This window comes from Psammomys obesus, unplaced genomic scaffold, assembly GCF_907164565.1.
Source record: "Psammomys obesus unplaced genomic scaffold, mPsaObe1.curated_primary_1811, whole genome shotgun sequence".
In the NCBI taxonomy this organism is placed as follows: Eukaryota; Metazoa; Chordata; class Mammalia; order Rodentia; family Muridae; genus Psammomys; species Psammomys obesus.
Window position 1 is genome coordinate 13,477,167 of NW_026590062.1, and position 19,167 is coordinate 13,496,333.

The following is a 19,167-nucleotide window of genomic DNA, read 5'->3' on the forward strand; positions in this document are numbered from 1 at the left end:
GAGGACATAGCAGGGCTGCCTCACAGGCCTCAGCTTGGGGATGGGTAGGAAAATCGCCAACAATCTCCACCAAGCTTCCTCTAACAGGCTCAACCCAGAGCCTGGGGGAAGGAGGCTCGCTGCAGAGGGTCCCCAGCCTCAGCCCGGGAGCAGGGATGGGCCACTAGCCGCTACATGTGCTGGGCCAGGGGCTACAGTGAGATCAGGGTCACGATCGATCTCCAGAATGCAATTAATTGCTTGGGTCAAGAGGCGTATTAAAGAGATCTGTCACCCGGGGCTCAGGGGACAGTCAGAAGTCCTGCCACCTGAGATGGAAGAGGCACTGAGGTAGAATGGGGGAGGCAGACCTTTGCTCCCCACACCTCATTCACAAAGTCCCCTGTGTGAGCTGACACCGCCTGCCATGTCTGTCCTACCCACAGTGCCCAGTGAAGAGTCAGGAGGGAAGCCCCTCCACACCCCTGCAAAGATGGCTGCCCTGAGGCGGACAGTGAGGATCAGCCCTCAGAGCCTGGCTCACCACACTTCGCCCTGTGCTTGCTGCCAGCCTGGGCTACCCTGAGTCACCTCCATGTGTCCAGTCTACAAAAGGAGGGACACATCAGCACCCCTCCTCACCACACCCCAGCTGTGCAGCTCTGCATTCTGAGATGCTGATCCCAGTCTCCCTCCCTCTTGAGCTCATCACACAACTGGAGACAGAGGCTTAAGGAGGCCAATGGTGGTGCGGGAGCAGCTTCAAGCACTATTCCTAGAGGCCCTTTCAGCCTAGCTCAGACCCTCTTTGGAAGCCAAGGTCACATGGGAAAAGGGAGAGAGAGCCAGCATTCTGCACTCTAGGACTGAGAAGTACTCATTCACATCCCGGTCCAATCAGGTTTCTGCTTTGGGACATGAGGCCGTGACTCTCCCAGCCCTACTGGGATGACAAGGTTATGTGCACTGTGGCCATGTCCCAGGGACTCCAGATCACAGACACACACAAGCAAGTGAGCCTGCCTGAAACCCAGAGCAGCACTCAGTCACCCAAGGGACCACCCCGAGCCAGCAGGGAGGTCCTAAAGCACAGGCCTAAACCTTAGGACGCCATGAGGCCCAAATTCAAATCCTACTGCTACCACTTTTGGCTGGCCTGACATCCATCTCTCATCTTACACTGTCGCTAAACCACAAGCCCACAAGGTGCCAAGCCAAGCAGATTAATAAGAAATACTGAAGCTGCTTAATAAAGAAATATTAGGGCCAGGGAGATGGCTCAGCAGTAAAGGCCCTTGATACCAAGGCTGACGAATGGGGTTCAATTTCTGGAACCCACATTAGCTTAGCGTTAGAAGAAATAACTCTTGCAAGTTGTCCTCTGACCTCCACACATGCACCGTGGCATATGGCTGCACCCCCAAACACACACAATAAATAAATGTAATTTTTAAAATATCTATTTATGGGTGTTTTGCCTGAATGTATGTCTGTGCACCATGTAAGTACAATGTCTGTGGGCCAGAAGAAGCTGTCAGATCCTATCCAACTGGAGTTGCAAGCCACTATGTGGGTGCTAGGAATCAAACCTGAGTCCTCTGCAAGTGCAACAAACTCTCTGAAGCACTGAGCCACATCTCCAGGCCCCAAAGTAAATGTTAACTTAAACATTAAAAAAATAAATAAGTCATTGGTTTTCACATGTATTTATTGAGGTGAAATTCACATAACAGCATCATTACAAAGTGAACAGTTCAATGGCATTCGGTACACCCAACGCTGGACAGCCATTATTATCTAGTTCCAGAACATTCTGCCACCCTAAAAGTGACCCTGTCCACAATGACGCCTCTTGAATATCCTCTCCACCACTCCTCTGTCCTCCACGTATTTGTCCTTCATGGATGTTTCAACACTCAGCTCACACCCTAGAGCTTTAGTGTGCTCCCCCTTTCATGCCCTGTCACTCGTGTCATGTTCCTAAAGGTAGGAGACGTGGCGCTTCATCCCATTTTGGGGTTGAGTAATATTCAACTGTGTGCACAGGCCAATTCCATCATTTTTTAGAAGATTTTCTTATGTGTATCTTATGGATATGAACGTTCTGCCTGCAAGTATATAGGTGCTATAGCATGCATATAGTGCCCATCGAAGTCGGAAGACGTTGTCAGATCCTGGAACTGGAGTTACAGGTGGCTGGGAGCTGCTGTGTGGGTGCTGGAACCAAATCCGGGTCCTCTGGAAAAGCAGCCAGTGCTTTCAACTGCTAAAGCCACCTTTCCAACCACATCATTACGTATTTTTTAATGAGAAAAAGAAATGTGCTTTAAGGGCTTTCAGGGCAGGGGAGACAGAAAACGCTGACTTCCGAATGTGAAGACCTGATTTTGGATCCAACCCATGAAGTCAGTGTGTTGGCATGCACCTGTAGTCCCAGCAATGGCAAGATGGGAGGTAGAAACATCCGACCCTGCCTGGCCAGCCTCGCCTAGTTGCTACATCCCAGGGCCCAGTGAGAAACTGCCCCCACAGAATGCAAGAAACACCTGAGCAAGCGCACTGGTGTTGTCCCCTGAACATACACGCACACACGTGTATTCCACATGTAAAAGGAACAGCATGACCAAGAATGCATAAAAGTATTCATATACACGCAGAAGTAATTTTAGAGACTTGTGAGCTGAATAAACCCTTTCCTGAGAAATTATTTGTAAGATTATAAACCAATCCTAATGCCTATAATGTGGGAGCTGGTCAGTGGGAAGAGCCAGCCAATGGGTGGGCAGGGTCTGCGGGAGCCACCGGCCTCACTTTGTTTAACCCGGGGCCTCCTAATACTGCCATGAGCTGAGGAGGCCTGACTGGCAACAAGGACACACCACGGTAGGTAGGTGGAACAGCCCAGAGGTAGGAAAACTGTGGCTGGACCTGGAAGAGGTACCAGTGCAGCAGCACAGAGGTCCTGGGCTGGACTCTAGCCTAGGGCCTGGCCCTGGTAATGACCTACAGTGCTGGTGTCACCACTCCTGTTCCCCGAGAGCCGCAGCACTGGGGGCTCTATGGCAACATACCTACCTTGGACATCTTAGACACGGATGACTGAGTCCCGCACCACCACAGTCCCCTCCCCACACCAGCCTGAATGACCTGGCCATTAAAGCTGTCCTGAAGAGCAGGCCCTGAAGTCGCAGGCCTTTCAGCAGTATGGCACACAGCTTTCCTTCCCTGGACTGTGCCCAGCCACTCCCATTTTGCCCCAAGCTTTCACGATCACCTACTGTCAAGGACTCCTGGATACACTGGCCAAGTCCACTAACCTCTCTGACCCTCAGGACTTCATTCAAAACCTGGGACAGTGAAGCCTGAGTATGTAGGTAGAAATAACGTGGGCTTTCTCAGCTGGGCACAGGCCTCAGGCTGTCCTACAGCACTGGTCCACGGTGGAAAGTCCCTGGTGTTGGCAAAGAATGCCAGCAGGGAAGCCCCAAGCCCTAGCAGGGCAAGCAGAGGGCAGGATAAAATCCTGCACTTCCTCCACAGGCCAGGTGGCTCATGGCCTACCCAGCTTTTATCTCAGAGCAGATAAGCCGATGCTCAAGTTCACGTTCAGGATCAAATGAACTCACTTAATCCCCGTAGAGATCTGTGCTGAGCAGCTCCCAGGGCCTTCGGAGAAGGGCTATTGAGGCTTGCAGGGACCCAGGGACCACGCGCCATGTGGCTCTACATCCTGGGCAAGGCAGCCCAGAGCATACTGGGGACCCAGGTGGGAGAAAAAGGCAAGCCCAGGCTGTCCTCATTGGAACACCTGCCCCCTCAGAATAAGCCATGCTCCCACATTGAAATGCCAAGACAAAGACAGCCTGGGCACCAGCAAACTCAGCTGCATGCGGCTTCCTTGCCCTGAAGGACACAAAGAGCCATGGGAGGAGTGTGCCCCAAGGACACTGGGCAAAGTCTGGCTGTCACAAAGGGGCAAGACAGGGGCTGCTCAGGCACTAGTGGGCGGAATCAAATACTGCCCACCCCAGGAATATGAGCAGTGCCCAGGCCAAGCTAACCTAGGTTACATGAAGACACTGTCTCAAAACATTAGGAAAAAGGAGGTGAGATAGAGAGGCCCCTTCCCCGTCCCTACAAACCAGGAATTCCCGCTAGGAGCCTGGCCTACACCAGGTGTTCTGTTTCTGACTTCCTTATCTACAGGAAACAGTCTCAGAAGGCAGGCAGCCCCTCGGTCGGACAGCTGCCACGGCTCAAGGCCTGCCTGAAGAAAGCCTGCCTTCAGAGTGGCCTCCTCCACACTGGGACAGGCACCTTCTAGGCAAGGCCCCACACCGTTTCCTTTGCCCAGTGTACACAGGGAGCTTTAGCAGCCTCTTCCTACCATGATCCACTGATCATGAGAAACACCCCCATGACAGACACTACTCAGGAAATTACATCAACCCACAAGACCTGGGTCTTGACACAGGTCTAATGATGGGGACAATTACCACATACAGCCAGTGGCTTGGTTCTAAGTCCTTCTGGCTCCACAAAGCCAAGAAGGGGAGCACTGCCTCATCCCTGTTTTACATACAGGGAGACTGAGGCAGCGTGACTGAAACATGCTGAGGATATGTGGGGATGATGGCAGGACAGGGGACTCCAGGATTCCCAAAGTGCTCCTGGGGTCTGAGGCCCATCTTCCTGAGCATGGGACACTCCTGAATGGGTGATACATAAACTTGTCACTGTTCACCCACTGCTGACCTACTGCTGACACTGGCAGGGTCACATGGCTCACTGTGACAACAGGCTGCAGCTTGCCTCCTGCAGAACGATGGGACCAGTGAACTCTGCTATAAGGACACGTTGGGGCCCAGGCCGACAGGGAAACAAACAGGCCTCTGGAAGCAGAAAGATGGGGTGGGAAAAGCCCACATCCAACAAAGGCAACACTCAACCCACCTCCAGTGAGGAAACCTGATGGCAGACAGTGTCCTGTGATCTTTATTTAACCAACACATCTCCATACCTCCTCGCCTCCTGGCCCAGCCTGGTAGACACAAACCACTTCTGCCTAACAGCCTTTTCACCCAACCTTACGAGGGCAACCAACCCTAGCCAACCCAGCCTCCAGAACTGGGAGAAGGGAGGGGGAGAGGTATGACACTTGCATCGAAAGATCTCATTTCATTTAATTGTTGCTCTGGTTGCTGGCGAGAGGCCCAGAGGCCTTGGGACAGGAGCCGGCAATTTCAGACTTTCTCTGCAGCTGGGGAGTTGGCCTCTGGGCATTGCCTGCAGCAAAGAACCCAGGGCACCTACCAGTTGGAAACAAGGCCATGGCTGGAGGAGCGCATCCTAGAGAACCAACTATAGTCTGTCATGGGACAAACTAGGGACACAGTGTTCCCTGGCCATCTGCTGGGAACAGGTACACACTGTCTTCGAGGGAATAAAAAACAAAGAGAGGACATAAGACCACAGACCCCCCCTGCCTCCTCAGCCTCCCTGGCCTCACCAGCTTCCTTGCCAGTGGAGTCCCTTGCAAGATGTAGTTCTCTCCTGCTGCTCTACATTGTTTCTCCAGATCCCAGGACCATCCATGCCCTGGATCGGAGACAATCACCATCTGCATTGACCGTGTCCCCAGCTCTGAGCGTGCACTGGCGCAGGAAAGCTTCCTCTTCGGTTATAACAAGTGACATGTCCAGGCACCAGGCAAAGCCACGCATCTCCGCTCTCCATTTGAAGGTGGGTGACACAATAGCAGAGCAAGGAGAAGATGCTATGTGGGTGGGGCCTGACATCCCCCTCACAGCCAGGGACATAGGACATGGCCGCTTGCCTCTTCGTCATGAAGACCCTGTACACACTTTAGCAAGATCACCCTTAACAGTCAGTCACCTGGCTCCGGCTGACTCTCACCCTAAGCTCCATCTGCAGCCTCAGTTCTCCTTTGCCATTTGTCAAAACACACAGCCTCTGACACTTGGCATCATTTTGGGGGCTGCTGTTCTCCTAAAAAAGACTCTGGAAAGAAAGCACCTCAGGGCCTCAAGTGAACTCCCAGGGACACACCCCACAAACCTGGACTCTAACATCTAATTCTGGGGTCCCAGTAATTCAGCCTCTCCGTTCCCACGGGGCACAGCGGACATGCCCAGATCTGCCTCCCATATATCTATTCGTTAGGTACTCGGTCTAGCCTTTTGTGAAAAGGTGATTCGGGTAGAGCCCATCACTGCAGACCTCACTCTGGGTTAACAAGGTAACTATCAAGCAGTGTTCTTGAGTAACTGTTTGGAGGTTTGGGCTTTTGTTTTTTGACCAGTCATGAAACCCAAAATGGGCACAGGAAATTCCTCCCCATTGAAACCTGTACTCCTCCTCCCCACTCCCAACTCCTACCATGGAAGGCACAGCTGAGGCCAAGAAAAATACTGGCACCAACCAAGCCTCTTCTGTGAGGCCTCCAGACATCACCAGGTCAGGAAGTGTGCAAGGTACAGCTGGTCACTGGGGGAGGTGGGAAACATGTGAAGGAAGCTTCCAGAAGGTCAAGTCGCTGGAAGGAATGGGAACTGGAGAGGCTGTTAGCCAGGGTGGGTCGCTCTCACATCACCTAAAGATACTGACAACCCTGGCCCTTGGACCACCAGGAAAGCAGGGTCCCTATGGCAGCACTGAAGGGACAAAGGCCAGCTCCTGCCTGTGACAGGGCACAGAATGAAAACAACCACCCAGACACTGAAGGCTGAACCAGGGCCCCACGAAGCACTCCCCTGCTTCAAAGCCTTTTCTGTCACCTTCAGGCCAGAAAATAGAGGAAGTGCTGGCCTCAGGTGCCCATCAGTACCACCGCCTTGTCAGCATCCCCTGTCCCAGATCAACATGCCCCGGCCCATGCCAGCTCCTCTCCTGGCCATACACACCTCAATGTTCCCTAATCACCCAGAAACGCTCTTTACAGAACCTAACAGGCTCAGATGCCCAGGCAAGGGATGCAGGGAACAGAGAGGGCCGTACAAACCTGAAGGTCACACAGCAAACCTGCAGTGCAGTCCCTGCCCTGGTGTTCCCACAAAGCTGTGACAAGGACAATAGCAGAACCCGGGTGCCAGGAGACACAGTGGATGGGGGGAATGCCAGTGGGGGAATGCAGCTTTCTGTCAGTGCTGCAGCTGCTATTTATAACCAGCAAGGAGAAGCCAAGATAGCAGGGTCAGCCTCCCACACTGCAGAGCCAGGCAAAGACCTGAAGCCTTGGCGGGTAGCTCTGAGGGAACAAGCTGCAGTGACCAGGTACGCACACAAGGGCAGGGGACTGTTCCCAGCCAGTCAAAGGGAAGGACTCCAAGGACAGACAAGGTCCTGCCCAGGCCACTTGCCACCCGGGAAGGGGCATAACAGTAACACCAGTGTGTACCTCAGTTTCCCTATCTGAAAAATGGGGCACTTTGGTGACCAAGGCTTAGAAGGGCCAGCTCAGGACAGGCACAGCAAGTAGGGTTCTGATATCCCCATCCAGCATTCACACCAGATGGAGGTGAGCCTCCGGCACAGAAAACCTACAGTCACAGCAGCACGCACACCTGTTCCTAAGGGCCAGGCAGGAGCAGGCCAGAGAATGCAAGAACATCCACCCACTTACATGCTGTGCTGTAAAGGCACTCACCCACTTTACAGATCCAGACACTGAGGCTTGGCTCAACGGCACCTAGGCCTGCCTCACCCCAGCCGGGAGCAGCTACAGCCTTGGAGAAAGGAGAGTGCTCAACTGCAGCACTGCGATCCAGACAAGGGCATCAGACACAAGGACAGATGGAGCCTTGAAACCCTGGCAGTCCCAGGGCAGGCACCCTGCAGCCAACATGTATTCTCACTACTCTAGAACTCGAGGTGTTGCCAGGGTGACCAGGTGCAGCAAGAGACAGCCAAAGACATACATTATGGGACAGCACAGACGAAAATCTAGAGGAGAGAGCTCGGCCAGGTGAGGGTGTAATGCAATGACAAATCAGGAAAGAGCCCGCCGGACGGTCACTGTGGGCACAAAGCTGATGATGGGGGGAGGGGGGTCACCTCAGACAGAGAACATGCAAAGGCCCTGGGGTGGAGGAACACACAAGGGGAAGCAGCCGATGCCAATGTGGCAGGCACAAAGAAGGCAAGGGGCAGGGGGTGGCGAGTGGCTGTGCAGGCCTTGCCAGCCAGGGAGAGGGCTGGCTCTGCCACTGGGGCAACTGGGTCAATCTGACTTGGTTTACTTTGAGTGTGGGTAGGTGTAGACACACACGTGGAGGTCATATGCCACTTTGAGTGCTGATACTCAGATCCTGTCTAACCTTGGGTTTGTTTTGGTTTGTTGAGACATTCTCACACTGTGGCTTTCCAATTAGACTAGGCTACCTGGCCAGCAAGGCCCAGGGATCCTGCCTCCACCTTCCAAGCACTGGTTCTCAATCTTCCTAAGGCTGCGACCCTTAACACAGTCCCTCATGTTGTGGTGATCTCCCCCCAAGCATTAAATCATCTTGCTGCTTCTTCACAACAGTAACTTTGCTACTGTTATGAATCATAATATAAATATCTGTGTGTTCTGATCTTAGGTGCTCTGCAAAAGGGGACGGCAACCCCCAAATAGGTCATGACCCACAGGCTGAGAGCCACTGGCTTAGGTGCTCACAATTCCATGAGAGCTTTTTACATGGTTCTAGAAGCTGAACTTGGGTTCTCCTTTTTGCCCAGCAAGCACTGTACTGAGGAAGCCATCTCCCGAGGCCCAAGCTATTGCGCTCTTTTGTCTTTTTTTTGCACACTCTTGTATAGGGAGCACAGGCGCGGCGTACACAAGTATAAGCCTACAGATGACTCTGGAGTCAGTTCTCTCCTTCCACACTTCTGTGGGTTCCAGGGATCAAACTCAGGTCACCAGTCTTGTTATCACAAGCACCTTTACCTGCTAAGCCATTCCACCAGCCATGCTGGTTTTCTGAGGCAGGACCTTACCATGTGGCCCAAACTGGCCTTGAATTTGTGATCCTTTCTGCCTCAGCTTTCCAATGCACAGATTCCCAGCATGCAGCAGCACACCCAGCTTGATTGGGGTTTAAAGGTATCCTATGGTGGGCTGGCAGAGGCCACTGCTGGGAAGCAATCCACTTTCCAGAATGACTGTGGGGAGGAGCAGGCCCCAGGGGCTCACAATTCTCTATGTTTTAAGAGCCTGAAGTCCAAAACCAAGAGCAGGGATGGTTCTTCCAGGAATCCCATAAGACTCAACCTTAGCCTTCCATGTTCCCAAGCGGCTTGTAGGCCTTGGCAGTCCCACCTCTGTCCCATCTCTTCTGTCCATGTCTTCCTGTCAACTCCTCTCATGGAACAGACACCATGTCACATTCACAGACACCCCATTGCAGTGTGACTTCACCCTAAATGCTGATGTCCACAGTGACTCTCTTGCCACTGAAGGTCACATCCTAGGGTTCTCCGAAGGAGATCTGGTCAACCCATGCCAGCCAGGCTCAGAAAACAGGTGGAGACAGCAAAGGTGGGCCAGGTAAGTTGAAGACACAGCCTCCTTCCAGGGCTCAGCTGGGACCACCCAGGACCCATTACCCTTACAATGTGACTCATCTGGCCTAGGGGAAATCCCCGAGGGTCTCCGAGAATAACACCCCTCCAACCTTGAAGCCAAATTAGCCCTCCCATAGCAGGCTACCCCATCAGACCAGGGCCAGGCAGGTTTCTACAGGCATGGAGATACCAGGCGACACAGGGATCATCAGTGTGTCTCAGTGGGCCCTGCAGAGGCCAGCATGAAGACAGATATGCCTGAGAGATCTCCAGGCCTGGACTCTGAAATGTAAGACTTCAGGCCCCAACAGAGGACCATCACACACACGACCACAGAACAACCTCTAGCCGCAGAAGGGACCTGGGGGAAGTTAGTGCAGGCCAGTGCCCACCTGAACCCTTCTCTAAGCAGAAGCCCAGACTAAAATAAGGGGGACCTAGCTTTCTCCTAGGCAGCTCAGATCTAGGGAGGCTGTCCTCTCCGAAGACAGCAGGGTGGGGGAGGGTGTCCACTGTCCCTCACTCATGAGCCTGGGCCTAGAACAGCTGGGTCACATCTGCACAGTAAGTCCCTGGCTTCTTTCACCCCTTCACACCCTGAAAGGTCACCCCTCTGCTCTAAGTCCACGCCAGCCACCCGGGCTTCTCCAGACCTAGGCTTGGACAGATTTCCCCAAGAGTCCAATGCATACACAAGTCATAGAAAAACCAAGTACAAGGAAAATCAGAAGGGAAGCCCAGCTACCAGCCCCAGGACAACTGGCCTGAGGAGTGAGGGCAAAGGGAACACAGCCTGATCCTAAGGCCACCTGCACAGTAGAGCTGGACCGCAGGGGCCACCTGCCAAGGAACAATTAACCCTGAAGGCCACTCAGGCCAATAGAGATTGACCCCAGGGCGACTTTCCCCAGGGAGACTGAGCACTGAAGCTGCCCAGGCCAGGAAAGATTGACTCCAAACCATCTGTATGCTACATCCCTCACCCACCCACAGACAGCCCTGACCCCAGCTCCCGCCGCCCGCCCCCTGGGGCTCTTCCTCATCTCACCTTCCAATCCAGTGCTACCCCAGTGGGTGAGGAAGCAGAGGCATTCTAAGCATCTGGGGCAGGGCTCCGGGGTACCAACAGGTGATGTCCTACCACAGGGCACTGTTCCGCAGGCTCTAGGGGCCCTCAAGTCATTCTATCAATTGCCCAAGGCTCACAGGTGCCCATGGGTGCTTCTTCAGAGCTGATCTTGCTAAGCCATGCCCAGGGAACATGGGGGGGCACCTACCCTGTACTGCACAGAGGGGGCACCCCACACAGCACCTTCATGGTAAGATAAAATCCATGCTGGAAGCCGAGACAAAGGAATCTGCACCCAGGGCGACATGGGTGAAAAACCCTAACACAAACCTATCCTACTACTAAAGGCAGGCTTGCAGAGCTGCCTCTGAGCTCCCAAGCCACCAAAGCAAAGGGAAAACAGGGCGAGCTAAAAGCTGGTGAGAATTCTGAAAATGACATCAAGTCACCCAGAAAGCACTCAGAGCTCCACACAAAAGGCGTCAGTGTTTAAGAAGCAAATGGATCGTGTCCAAAGCCAGCCACCTCCTCTTTTTCCCACTGAATACAACAGCCGGGTACAACCACTGAACTAAGCCTGACTGGGCCAGCACCCAAGCCAGAAGCAGGGGTTTGGGGGAATGCACAACATGACCTCCAGACCCTCTGCCCAGGGCCTGAGTCCCTAAGTACAAAAACCCGGGTAAACTATAAAAAGGTCAAAGAGTCTGAGAGCATTGTCTTAGGGGATCCCAACATGCTCTGTTCCACCCGTGTAGACAAGACTTTCAGAGCAAGAGCCCAACAAGTATTTATGGACCCCAAAAACTGTATTTCACAAAATCGTTTTGTTGTGTGTGTGTGTGTATGTATGTTTTTAAGGTAGCTCAGGTGTAGTGGCATACACCTTAATCCCAGCACTCAAGGAGCAGAGGCAGGCAGACCTCTGAATTCGAGGTCAGATTGGTTTACATGGTGAGTTCCAGGACAGCTAGGACTACATAGTGAGACCATGGGGCCAGCCATCACACCAGCCCTGGCTCCCAGCAGTGGATGACACCCTTGAGACTCCATACTGAATATACCATAGTCCAACACAGACCAGGACATGACAATCGGTGTGCAGTAGGGGCACATATACAATGCGACACAGGGACACACTCATACTTGATGTGCCTGCGCACAGCCACTATGACTGCCTTGGGGACAGGACCCCAGGAGCTGCAAGCTGTACCCCCATCTGCACTCCCCACTGCCTTCATACTTCTCTCACCCCAGCATCTCCTTTTAGGAAAGTGCCGTTCTATGAAGCCCAGAGCCTTCTGCAGCTTAAGAAGCATTACTTCTTGTTGCTGTGTATCTAATTTTTTTTTCTGACAAATATATAAAAGGTAACAATAGCTACCAATCTAAGTGTGTGACCGTGTGGCAGCCAGCTGTGGTGACACGTGCCTGTCATCCCAGAACTCACGAGGCTGAGACAGGAGGATTGCCGATAGTTCCAGGCCAGCATGGGCTACAGACTGACCTTGCAGTGGTTTGAATGAGAACCGTACTCATAGGCTTACATGTCTGAATGCTTAGTCCCCAGTTAGTGGAACTGTTTGGGAAGAATTGGAAGGTGTGGCCTTGTTGGAGGAAATGTGTCACTGGGAGTCAGCATTGAGATTTCAAAAGTCCACACCAGGCTCTGTGTGTGTGTGTGTGTGGGTGTGGGTGTGGGTGTGGGTGTGTGTCCTCTGTCTATGTGTGTCTGTCTGCTATCTCTCTGCCTGTTACCTGCAGATCAGGATGTAAAGCTCTCAGCTACTGCTTCAGTCCCATGCCTGTCCACCTCTCACCATGATGATCCTGGACTAACCTTTGGAAACTGTAAGCAAGCCCCAGTTAAGTGTTCTCTTTCATGAGAGCTGCCTTGGTCATGTTGTCTCTTCACAGGATAAAACACTAAGACAGGCCCTGTCCCTGACACCCCCCAAAAACAGAGAGGAAAAATAAGGTGCCCATGGCACATTAATTCATAGCAAAGAAAATATGTTTCACTTACTGGAGGCAGGCCCTCCCCAGAGGACCAGAGGCATGCAAGCAGGCCAGGGTCCCAGCTGGATCAGCAGCCACAGTGGCAGCATGTGCCACCCTGTGCATAAAGACAGCCTTCTATGCTGGCTCAGACCAGATACCTGATGAGCCTGGGAAAGGAGCAGGAGGGTGCTGGGACCTTGGCCTTACAGGGCTGCCAGACACACGGCATGGTCCGGTTCTGCACACAGCTGCCACCACCACCACAGAGTACCAGGCTCTCCAACCACACCGCCTGAGCCTGCAGCCAGCCCCACCAGCTTCTCACTTCTATTGTAATTAATGATCAAATTCAGCAGAGCTCATCTTCTCAGGTACTCTGGAGGCTGAGGCAGGAAGGACTCCAAGTTCAAGAGCGGCCTCAGCAGCTTTGTAAGAGCTTGTTTCATAAATAAAAGGATAAAAGAGACTTAGGATATGGCTCAGTTAATAGAGAACTTGCCTAGCATGCACAAGGCCCTGGATCCAATCCTGAGGACTAGAAATTGAGAACGATAATTAGAATAGTTTTGGTCGGGGTGGAACCAACCTTGCGCACTGCAAACACTCAAAAGCAGGAGATGCTCTAGAACATACTTCCACCACTACTAACTTTCCAGTAGCTACACATACAGCGCCAGAGATTGGTGAGAAAATAAAGCCATGAGGTGGGTACCCAGACCAGAGGGCAGAGGGCCTGAGAACCAGAACCATGCATAGGACAGACAGACCCTCAAGGACAGCATGAAGCATGGAAAGCCCAGAGAACATGGTGAGTAGGGGGGATACGATGCTCAGTGACAACCTTGCTCCTATATCTAGTGGCCACTGTGCACAGAGTGGCCAGGCAGCCACTGAAGCTGTTTAAGTGAACTAAAATTAAATAAAGCCACCTGCTCAGGAACTTGGTGCTCTGGACACAGTGGGAGGGAGAGAAAACAGAGCAACACACAGGAAGTCACTGTGTGCTCTTTCCTCAACACCCCTAAGGCAACCAGACTGTCAGGGCTAGAGGGAGGGGAAACCCCCAAACACACCAGAGGGTACCATGCCCACCTTCAACCACACAGTCCTCTCCTATCCTCCGAGCTGCTATTGATCCCCAAGCAGATTGACTACAGGTGGGAGGGGAAACGGCAGCTCCCAGAGCAGAGAAAAGCAGCTGAGTCACCCAACCAGGGAGAGGGGAGGAGCCCTCAGTTTCCAGAGGGCAACAAGCCCTAACCTGGGGTCAAGGGAAGAGACTAGACCAGACAGCCTCTGGAGGAGCCTTCCCAGCAGCCTTCGGGAGGGAAGATTCCAGTCTAGGGGTGTAGCTCAAGTGGTACAAATATTTGCTCAGTACCCGAGGCCATGGGTTCAACCCCAATATACTGAAAAATAAATTTACAAGGAAAAAAAGACAGGATAAACATATCCTGTCCTACCACACAGCAAGTTAAGTACAAGGACAAGAGCCCCCATGACAAACTCTTTGGGCAAATCTCTGCTCTCCGATGGGGAAGCTACATACAGTAGCAGATCCGAAGCCAACTGTACCTGTGTGACCCTCAAGACATTAAGCACCCAAGCAGAAGCAGTAGCAGCAATGGTGGTGGCCCATCTCACAGATGAACAGACCAAGTCTTAGAGAGGCTACGTAACCTCTCCAGAGCCGAACAACTTGATGCTATGGTGCTTGCTGAGCACCGAACCTTGGCCTCTGCAATCCCCAAAAGATCCCAGTGATGGAGGGCAGGGTTCCGACTTGACAGGTGAGACCACAAGTCCTGTTGGCACCAGCCTGGGCACACTGTTTTGTGGGCCATAAGACCAACTGTCTGGAAGTTTTACAATGCTATGCTCAATCAACCATGGGATCAGACAAAACAGATCAAGGCAACCTGTCTCCTGCCATGCTTCCATGATCCTTTAGGCATCTATGAACCAGGAAGCCGTGACCAGCCAGGGGCCCCTGAGCACGGCAGTGTCGGTGCCTGCAGTCAACTCCAACACAGAGGTGTCACTAAGAGGACTCTGTGGCTCACCATCGGCACACAGTCCCCCTGTGACCTTGGGCAACCGCACCCTCTGACCGGTGGCACCCTAGGGAGCAGAGGCTGAGTAAGCCTGCATGCACAGATATGTCCCCGGCCAGATTCCTGAAGGAGACACCCAGCGGATCACTCCAGGCCTCAGGGCTCCTCGCTTGCAGCTTTATGCCCTGTCAGACACCATGCTAAATAATTCAAACCCCTGTTTTCATTTCAAAATAAACACAGCACTGTCGCCAAGGCAGATGCCAAAAATTTGCATGAATGTTTGAGATAAAATGAGACTTCAAAGAAATGCCAGCCTGCCGCTGGCACCGCCCCCTCTCCCAGCCCTGGGAGAACAAGTTCCCAGTCTCAGAGCTGCCCTCCTCCCACAGCCCTGCAAAGATCAGCAGGTGCCACAACCATGAGAAAGGTCAGTACCTGCTCCCATCCTTGCAGCTGGCCAAAGCCAAGGCTATCTGCTGGGTGACCCAAGAACAACCCAGGTGTTAGCCCCAGCTCCCAAGGCCAGTCACCAAAATCTCTCAGGGCCTCTTGTGACAGCATCTATAAAAAAGGACAGTCACGTCCCTACAGCCCACCTCAGAACATTCGGTAGGGTAGATTCATGCCTGGCACTTTCTGAATGCTGGCACACACAGTAAGCACTTTCTGAATGCTGGCGCACACAGTGAGAGCTTCCTGGATGTCACCATTTTGTTACTGCAGTGCAGATCTGCCAGCTCGGAGAAGAGAATTCAGCTGGCACCCCGTGAAGTGGATTTCCGATCTGTCAGCCTCCTCCAGGGTTGCACACCTGACCCTACCCAAGCTTCTCTTACTCCCCGGGGAGGTGGGTCTTCCCAACTACCCCTCCACCTGGCTTTGTGTGGCCCCGGCTGCCTCAGACAGCTGCCTCAGCTCACAGTCACACACACCCATCCCCTGGGCACCTTAAGCAGGAATCACCAGCTCCCGCAAGCTGCCATCCTTGCAGGAAACTGTCCCCGAGGTATCACCTGGGGAGGCTGCTATATGGTATTGGAGACATGAACAGGAAACAGAGCAGGGGGGAAAAAACGCATAGAGAAGAAAAAAAAGAAAAAAGAAAAACACTTCAGCCCCTGGTGATAAGCACATGAGAAGCTCCAACTGGATCAATCTCTCCTCTAACTGGGTGGTTGGCACCGAGGTGGACCCTACTACAAACAACCCGTTCATCTCCAGCCAGGACTCTAGGGTCCCTGTGGAGAGGGGGCTCTAGAGTTGCAAGCACCTGCTGGCCCCAAACAATCCCAAATCCCGTGGTGGTGCAGCTCAATTCCTGTTTGCAGAGCTAGGAAACCTTTGGGAGGTGGCAGAAGGATTCACTGGGAGAAAAAAAGGGATTAAGCCATGAGCCCTCACCGAGGGGGGAGGGGCACGGCCCCAGGAGGGGTCTCCATCTCTCACCAGGGCCTGACAGCCACATTACCACGGACATGGCTTTATCAATAGTATTGATTCCTGGGCAAGCGTAAATAGCTCCGTGGGAAGAGGCCAGGTCTGGCCACTCACTCCCACCCCCACGTCTGGACCTGAACACCGCAGGCTCCCCTGGCACCCCAAAGCAACAGCGGTAAATTTCCAAACAGGGGCATGGCAGGAGTGCAGGAAAGCTAGGCAGTACCCGAAATGCCCTCACCAACCCCGCCACCACTCACTGCAGCTCAGCTGGCTGCCAACTCCGTGTTTGCCTGTGTTCAATGGGCTGAAGCCTGGCCCTTCTCCATCCTGGGGGCCTCCTCCATCTGACCCTCCCAGCTCCCAAAGGTTGGGCAGACACCCTGTGGGTTTCCCCAATTCGACAACAGAGGAAGGATGAGAATCCGGAAATAACAGTAGTCATAGTAACCCATCCAAGGACCCTCTCTACACAGACTCGGTTCACAGAAGCGCCCCAGACCTGGGAACCGTTTTCAACCTCACTCTGCAGAAGAGAAGCCAGAAAGCACAGAAAGGTGAAGTCATCTGCTCCCCACCCCCCTCTCATCACAATCAACCACTCAAGATTCGAACCCAGAAACTGAGCTGCAGAAACCAGTCAGAACGCTTAAGCCTCAGGCTTTCCTCAGCCTCCCTCGGTCTATTCTGCCCCCTTCTCAACAATCAAAGAAAAAAAAAAAAAAAAGGCCACCCACGAAGTCCCCAGCAGTGGCCTGAGATGCACCCCCCCCTTACACGCGCCTGGCCTCAGAGCCCCTTTCATCAAAGCAGCCGCAGGCACCAGGGCTGGATTCAAAAGTCAAGGCCACCCTAACACTGCTCACAGAGCCCCAGGGATCCTCTGCCTCCCACTCCTACCTCCCCCCACACACACATCCCTCCACCAAATCTGCAAAGAGGGAGGAAAAAAAAGCGTAATCGTAATAAAACCAGTTCTCACCAACAGGGGGGAGGAGAAGGGGAGGAAGGGAGGAGGCTGAGACAGAACGGATCCGCCCCCGCTGCCTGCACCAGACTCAGGGAGGGCGCGCGCACGCCGGCGGGTGGACCTGGCTGCGCGAATAAAGCTACAATGTAAAGATTATTCAGCCGCCGCTGCTGGGCGCCCCCAGCTCCTGGGGCCCCGGGGACCGCCCGTCTGGACGCCCGCCCCGCTCTCCTCCCGCAAGGTCGGGAGGGGAGGCCGCTTCCCACGCGCGTCTGGGGGCGCTAGGCTCCCGACTGCCCCGCTAGGCTCGGATCTGCAACTTCCCAAACTAGAGACATCCGAAGTATACGCACAGCCAGGGGGAGGGAACAGGAGGCGGCGCCTCACCAGAGGGGGGGCGCGGCCGAACACGGGGTCCTCTGGTCCCAGGATGAGCCACCCCCGGGGGTCTCAGATCCTGGCCTGCACCACCCCAGAGTTCCGCGGGCAAGCACCCCGGAGGGGGCCCCAAGTGCTTGGACTGCGCCACCACCCCTGAGAATCCGGGTCTTCAGGCTGCGCCACAACAGAGGGTCCACGGGTCCTGGCCTGCTCCAAACCGGAGTCCATCAGTCAGCCCTCAGGCTGCGCCACCACGCAGGGTCCCCGGGGCCTGGCCTTCGGCATACTGGAGAGTACCGGGGTCCTGGCCTAAACTGCCCGCAGAGACCCCGGGTCCTGATCCGAACCACCCGTGAGAATCCCCACGTCCTGGCCTTCACCTCCCTGCAGGGTTCCTGGGTCTTAGCCGGTGCCATCTCAAAAGGTTCCCGGGTCCTGGCTTGTACCACCCCCAGAGAGTCCCCAGGTCCCAGACTGCTACATCCCGGAGGGTCCCAAGTCCCGGCCTCCACATCCCTGAAGGGTTCCCCAGTCCTCGGGCTGCACCACCCTACAGGGCACCCAGGTCTTCAGGCTGCGCCACCCCGGAGGTACCTGGGTCCCAGCCTGTACCGCCTGGAGGGTCCCCAACTGTTGGCCTATTCCATCCGTAGGACCCCCCGATTCTCGGCCTGTTCCACCCGGCAGGTCCCCGAATCTTGGCCTGTTCCATCCCGCAGGGTCCCGGGTGCCAGGGTCGCGGCCTGCACCGCCCTGCAAGGTCCCCGGAGTTCCCGAAGTTCCCGCGCCCCCGCGCGCGCCCCGCCGCGCCGCCCGTCCCCTCGGGGGCGCCAACTCCGCCGCGTGCGCCGCCCGGGCCCGGAAGCCACCCGCTCCCCGCCGCCCTCCGCGCACTCGGCCCGACTCACCTCGCCGGCGGCGGCACCGGGCGCTGGCGCCGGGCTGCGGCACCGATGGGGCTCCGGGACGCGGCGGGCCCGGCTAGGAGCCTGTGGTCTCCGCCCGCCGCGCTACGACGCGGGGCCCGGGCGCGCGGGCCGCTGCGGGGCGCGCATGGCGGGCGCGGGCGGCTGGCGCGGGGACGGGGATGCGGCCCGGCCTGTGCTGCCCGCGGCTCCGCTCCTGGCGGCTAAGGGGCGGGGCTAGGGGCGGGGTCTAGTGGAGGGCCGCCCCGGCCGCCTTAAAGGGCCCGCGTGCACGCCTTCCAGGCCTGCGCACGCCGAGCTGCGTTTCTCGCCGCCGGAGGAAGGCGGAGCAAGTGCTTCCCCGCCCCCTCCACCTCCTCCTCCTCCGCGAACCCCAGAGACTTCACGGGAATCGCGTTTCAGCTATTAAATTATAACTCAGGAGTGTCCAGGGGATGCGGAGACGACGCCCCGGGGAGGGCCACCCACGGAGCCCTCAGAGACGCGCGCAGATGCTCAGCGACGCGCTGGGCCTCGCCTGGGAGATTAGCCCTTGGGGAAAGCTCCGCGGACCTCAGGCAGTGGCGAACAGGTTCAGTGACTCGAATATGACATCTAGAGAGGCCCCTGCAAGTTCCTAGCACGCGGGTCGCGGTGTGCTGTCCTGTCACCCGGGCTCCATATGGCCCAGACCGAACACCCATGGGGTGCCTAGGCTGCACACCGAGCCTGTGGCCCACTCTTGGACACACGACTAGGACCATTCCGACCCAGTAGGAGCCTGCTTACTAGCAGCAGGGG

The 19,167-nt window shown here is 54.9% G+C and overlaps 1 protein-coding gene across 22 annotated transcripts in view; it reads right to left on the bottom strand.

Annotated features, from left to right (window-relative positions):
• Ncor2 (nuclear receptor corepressor 2) overlaps window positions 1–18,576 on the bottom strand; it is a 160,137-nt gene extending 141,561 nt beyond the window's left edge. For all 22 annotated transcript variants that reach the window (XM_055606472.1, XM_055606476.1, XM_055606493.1 and 19 more), the window contains exon 1: window positions 18,370–18,576. The gene's annotated coding sequence lies outside the window, so the exon portion shown is untranslated. The remainder of the gene's footprint in view (window positions 1–18,369) is intronic.
• Window positions 18,577–19,167: the final 591 nt, after the last annotated feature.